Consider the following 6,816-nt stretch of genomic DNA (forward strand, 5'->3'; position numbering starts at 1 on the left):
TGCCATAATGGAATAAAAGTAAAAGTCAATAACAGAAATTTGGAAAATTCACAAACATGTAAAATTAGAAAATATACTTCTAAATAATAAGTCAAATAAGAAATCACAAGGGAAATTAGAAAATACTTTGAGATAGATGAAAATGAAAACAAATTTATGAGATGTAGTGAAAGCATTGTTTCAAGGGAAATGTGTATCTGTGAATGCCTACATGAAAAAAGATCTCAAATCAATATCCTAACATTCCATCTTAGAAACTAGAAAAATAAGAGCAAACTAAGCCCAAAAGGAAGGAAATAATAAAGATTAGAGTAGAAACAAACACAATAGAGAATTTAAAAAGAATACAAAGAAGCAATAAAACCAAAAGTTGGCTCTTTGATAAGATAAAAAATTTATAATTCCTTGCCTAGAGTGACCAAAAAAAAAAAAAAAAGAAGAAGAAGACTAAAATTACTAACATCAGAAATGAAAGAGGAGTCATTACTACTGACTTTACAGAAATACAAAGGATTACCAAGTGTAATAATCACATTTTCTAGTTTCTATATTTGATGCTTTGACATCTTGGGGCCTTCTCGACACTAGAAGGACTGCCTGTCCCAGGGCTAGCTAATTCCTAGATATAGCTAACATCTCACCTCTGAGCTTTCCTTTCATACACAAACCAACCAACCCAGAGTCCACAATTCCAATCACCTCCTTCATCAGGGTTCTCATGGGGCTCTCATACTGTAGGCCAGTATTCTCTTTTCCTCATTGCCCCAGGTCCATGTACCAGACAACTAGGGACAGCCCCTATAACCCCAGAGTCTACTGAACTAATTAAAACTAGCCTATGCTAAGCTTGCTTACCCTGCCTCAACCCAGGAACCACAACAGAGGCTCTCGGCTATGTTTTCTCCTCACTGTCTCTCTCTCCTGACATGTACTGGTGCCTCTCCGTGTGGCCCTGTGTGGCATGTTCTGCTTTCCTGTCTCTAGAGATCTGTGAGTATAAAAACTTATTTCATCATAGTCACTTCTGTGTCTATGTGTCTTGGTATACCTGATTAAAACAAATTCTAGGGTTGGGTGCAGTGGCTCACGCCTGTAATCCCAACACTTTGGGAGGCTGAGGCAGGTGGATCACTTGAGGCCAGGAGTTCAAGACCAGCTTGGCCAACATGGCGAAACCCCATCTTTACTTAAAAATAAAAAATTAGCTGGGCAGGGTGGCATGTGCCTGTAATCCCAGCTGCTCGGGAGACTGACACATGGGAATCGTTTGAACCCGGGAGGCAGAGGTTGCAGTGAGTTGAGATGGTGCCACTGCACTCCAGCCTGGGTGACAGAGCTAGACTGTCTCAAAACAAAAAAAAATCCTGGGTACCCTTTTAAAACATAGGTTATAAAGGATTTTAAGGCAGAAGGATAGTTAGAAGATACCTATAAAAACATACAAGTGGAAAAATACCCAGAAGACATTGGATCTGTGAGTCTGACATTTATAGAAGAGGTCAGTACTAGACTTATGAACATACAGATGGTATTTAAACCTATGGGACTGGATGAGATCACCCTAGAAGAGAGTGTAAATGAGAACTCCAAGGGCCTGCCCCTCTAAAAGAGAAGGAGGAGACTGATAGAGCTAAGGTTTAAAGGAGAAGGCAGTGGGGTAGGAGGAAAACAGAAGAATATGGAGTCATAAATGCCAGATATTTAAGTTTTTCAATAGGAAAGGATGATCAGCTACATTGAGTGCACTATCAAGAGATCGAATAAAGATAGAGAAATGTTTTGTCTGTGCCGCATAACAACCACCCTAAAACTTAGTGACTAAAAATAATAATGATTTATTTTTCATGATTCTGTGTGTTAACTGGGCTCAGCTGGGCAGTTCTTCTGTCTCATATGGTATAGCAAAAGTCACTCCAGTGGCTACATTCAGCTGGCAACTCAGCTGCAGTTAGAACCTTCAAGATGGTCTCTCATCCTGCAATCTCTCTCTGTGTGGCTCTCATTATTTAGTATTCTATCCTGAGCTGCTTTATAGGGTGTTAGGTAGCTCCCAAGAGAACAAGCCTCATATGCAAGCATTTATTCAAGATTCTCCATTTTTCATGCCAGCTCTTGACTCTCAGAGTCATCCTTTTCCTACAAGAAATGGCTCATGTTGGCAGTTGAGTAGATTTCTCAGCCTGCTTCCTGCCCATAGAAAATTGGGAGCAAATTTTTCTTTATTTTGGAACTGTCCATATCCTTTCTTTTCCAAGTTGGTACAACTTGGAATGTCATTAAGATTCCTAGAAAAGAAAGTCCTTCAGCTGAAAAGTCTGTAAAATACCACCTTAAATCTTTCTGATATCTTCAAGGGTGTGATAGCTGCACCCTTCATTTGATCTTGAATGTCAGACCACATTTTACTGGCAGGCCCTGGACTTGATCTTTTCCAAGGTCACTTCTTACTTTTTTGCCAGCCAGAGGGGTAGGAATAAAAATAGTTTTATTTTCTAACCTAGCAAGTGCTGGAAATATTTTTTCTAAATTCTGCTTAAAAACCAAACAGTTCTTTCTGTAACATCTCTTTCTTGCAATACCTTGTTATATACAGCTAACAGAAGGCAATTGTCTTATTCTGCTTTAAGCCCAAAAATCTTTTTAGCCAGATCCACAAGTTTCTCTGCAACATTTTCCATCTTCCAGGTTAACAAAGGTGACAGTCTCTGTAACAAAGGCCCCCTTTCTCAGCTTGCAATAAAAGGTTTGTGACTGCTATTCCAGCCTCCACCGGCAGTTCCCTGGCCACCCTTCAGGTTTCTGCCTACAGCCCAGTCCTAAAACCAGTGTCACATGTTGTAGGTTTTTGTTACATCAGCTCCCCTCTTCAGTTGCCAACTTCTGCTTCAGTTATTTTATTCAGTAGTAAGTTTTTCTGCAAAGGGAAGCAGGGTAAGGTGGTGGGAATAACTGACGAGGGGGGTATGTGAAGTCAAGGATTTGTTTATTTATTTATTTATTTATTTATTTTGAGATGGAGTCTCACTCTGTCACTCAGGCTGGAGTGTAGTTTCGCGATCTCGGCTCACTGCAACCTCCACCTCCCAGGTTCAAGCGATTTTCCTGCCTCAGCCTCCCGAGTAGCTGGGATTACAGGTGCCCACGACCACGCCCCACTAATTTTTGCATTTTTAGTAGAGATGGAGTTTTGCCATGTTGGCCAGGCTGGTTTCGAACTCCTGACCTCAGGTGATCCGTCTGCCTCAACCTCCCAAAGTGCTGAGATTACAAGTGTGAGCCACTGCACCCAGCCTATCTTTTATCTTAAGATGAGAGATGCTAATGCATAGTTTCATTCTGCTGGAAATGATCTAGTGGGGACATTGTTGATGTTAGGTGAGGGGGTAACTGCAGCAACAAAGAGGGAACATACTGCCCATAAATTGGGGGATTCATGTTGGTAGAGACAAGGACCTGCCCTCCTGTTGGTAGGGACCTGTGTTTTTCATAACGCAGGTAAGACAGAAAGGAAGGGTGTAGCATTTTTGAGTAGGTTTGTATCTAGCCTTGCGGTAAGATGAGGGAAGGCCTTTACATTTGGTTAAATAGTGTTCCCCCCAAAATTCCTCCACCCAAAATTCATGTCCATCCAGAATCTATGAATGTGACCTTATTTGTAAGCAGAGTCTTTGCAGGTGTAATCAAATTAAGGTGAGGTCATCCTGTATTAAGGTGAACCCTAATCCAATGATAGGTGCCTTAGAAGAAGAAGGAAATTTGGGCACAGTGATAGGCACACAGGACGAAGGCCAGGTAACAACAGAGGCAGAGATTGGAACAATGCATATAAATCAAGGAACATGACTGATCAATGGCAGTCACCAGAAGCTGGCATAGGTGAGGAAGGATTCTTCCCTGGAGACTTCAGAGGAAGAATGGCCCTACTGACACCTTGATTTTGGACTTCTAGCCCCCAGAACTTCCTTAGTAGATATATATATAGTGTATTAATATATTATATATATATATACACTAAGTATATATATATATACACACTAAGTATATATATATACACTAAGTATATATATACACTAAGTATATATATAATACACTAAGTATATATATATACACTAAGTATATTATATATATACTAAGTATATATATATACACACTAAGTATATACACTAAGTATATATATATACACTAAGTATATATATATACACACTAAGTATATATATATACACATATGTTAATACTTAATAAAAGTATATATAAAAGTTAATACTTTTATACATATATGTATATATACATATATAAATAAGTATAATATATGAATGTTAATACTTTATATTATATATATATAAATATATAAAAGTCACAAGGTCCCACAATAGGCTGTCTGCAAGCTTGAGGAGCAAGGAGAGCCAGTTTGAGTCCCAAAACTGAAGAACTTGGAGTCCGATGCTTGAGGGTAGGAAGCATCCAGCACGGGATAAAGATGTAGGCTGAGAGGCTAGGCCAGTCTCGCCTTTTCACGTTTTTCTGCCTGCTTTATGTTTGCTGGCAGCTGATTAGATGGTGCCCACCAGATTAAGGTGGGTCTGCCTTTCCCATGCCACTGACTCAAATGTTAATCTCCTTTGGCAACACCCTCACAGACACAACCAGGATTAATACTTTGCATCCTTCAATCCAGTCAAGTTGACACTCAGTATTAACCATCATAGCAGCCTTAGGTAACTAATTCAGCTTTCTGTTTTCTCGGTGAGATGTGAAGGAAGATCACCAGCCGAAGGTGGGGCTACAGTAAGGGGTAGGAAAGGGGAAGAAGATATGATGCAGTTGTCTCCGATGAAAAGACCAATTCTACCAGCAAAACGTAGGATTACCAGACAATGGTAAGTCTCATTTAAGTTTGAAGATCATACATTAAAGTTAAAGCAGTCAGCCAATTATGTGATTGGTGTTTTTTCCCAACAGAGGTCAATTGCCTCTGAGTTGCAAAGAAGTTAGGTTCAACATGGATTGGGGTTCTGGCTTTTGCCTTCAGTGGAGGGAGACCAAGGCATGTTTTGAGGGCCTTTGCAAAGGGGCAATTGTTTTAGTAGATTATGGAACCAATCTGGGCATGGAAAGGAAAGAGAAGGCGAAGAAAGTATAAGAGACAGTGTGAAAGGTCAGGGACTGGAAATCTGAAATAAATCAAAACGTAGTTGCAGTGGTACAGAAAAGCTAAGGAAGACACAATACATAATAAATTAATACAAAATAAATACATTGTTTATTAAGAAAATTATACTAATAACAATGAAGACATATAAAGTAAAAGAGTTTGGAGGATAGAAGATGGTGATCAGAGAGGTTATTTGAACTGTGGTAAGGGTTTGCTTATGAGGAAATTAAATCATTATTTAAGGAGTGAATCTGTTGTTTCAAAAATGTCCCTGTGCTGTTTATGGAAAGACAGCAGTCACCTTGGGGCGGACCTTATTTATTGTGGGAGGAATCACTGTGGAACCCCTCTTTACTATGTATTATGTGCATTGTGTATTAGTGCATATGCTGCTTTTCCAATCTCAGAGACAAGTGGATCGATCATATCTTCTCCTGAGCGCTGAATTCATCTCCTAGGGCTGCCATAACAAATGTGGGAGACTATTGTCTGAATGATCACAGAACAAGACCTTGTTATTTTGTAGCTTGACCACGACTGCCCTCCTAGTATCTCACATTGTACAGGGCTAGTCTCTGAGGAAGAGGGGGGATCAGTTTTAACGGGGGGTAAGGAACTTCCTGGAGCAAAGAGAGAAGCATGCTTCCTTTCTGTTTCAGGTCCAGTTCTCTAAAGCTGACTTTGAGATGTTGATTCTTGTGCAAGTTCTTTATTAAGGAAGTGCTCCCAGGAGAAGCTTGTGTAAGAGTGGGAGAAGCCAGGGAGGGAACACGGAGAAGACAAGCAACGTCCTTGCCTCAGCCTGAACGCAAAGGGGACCTCTGGAATGTATAGTGGATTCCTGTTCTTCGGCAGCCGTTGTGTTCTGTAAAGTTGCTGTGGATGCTCAGTGAAACTGATCCATCGCTCCTAGGGGAAATACAGGGCTAGGTTCCTATGAGTGTCTGATCACATACTTGTCAACTGATCAATACACAACCTTGTTTTATGTGTTTTTCTATTTAAAGACACTTTATTTAATAGATAGTGTTAATTCATTAGCATTGACCTCAGGGATGACGGCACTATAACTCATGCCTGAAGAAAGCTTACCAAACAGGTGTGTTTTCTCTGTGAGGCACATCACAGCCTTCTCAAACTCAGGAACACCACCCAGTACTTCAGCACTACTCTTGGGCGCCACTGTAAACAGCAAAATCATCCACAAAAATCACAACAATGCAAAAAACGCAGCACTAAATAGATCTCAAAAAGGACACTCGTTATGAGAACTGAAACAAGAAGACAAGAAGGTTGCGTTGCTCAACCTCAGCTGTAGTTGTGCACTCAATTTTTTTCACTGCTCTGAATATGTCCAAAAACGACAGTGAAAATACCATACGTATTGATTTGGGGGTTACAGATAAATTTTAGTGCTTAGGCAAATTTGCATATACAGAATCTGTAAATAATGGGGATCAACTGTAAATCTGCCCGAGTTTGTCCCTCCTCTAGGCTGTCATATCACTGCACTGGTCATCCATCCAGCATTGGCAAAGGCCGGCAGGGGAGTGTGCATGGGGGCAGAAGTAAGGTCCTAGGTCCTTCTGGCTCTCTGCACCCACATTTGCACCTGGACAAAGTGGATCCAGTAGCCCAAGGGCAGGCCGCTGAAGAGTTGGTTT

This window comes from Pongo abelii, chromosome 6 (assembly GCF_028885655.2).
Source record: "Pongo abelii isolate AG06213 chromosome 6, NHGRI_mPonAbe1-v2.0_pri, whole genome shotgun sequence".
Lineage (NCBI taxonomy): Eukaryota > Metazoa > Chordata > Mammalia > Primates > Hominidae > Pongo > Pongo abelii.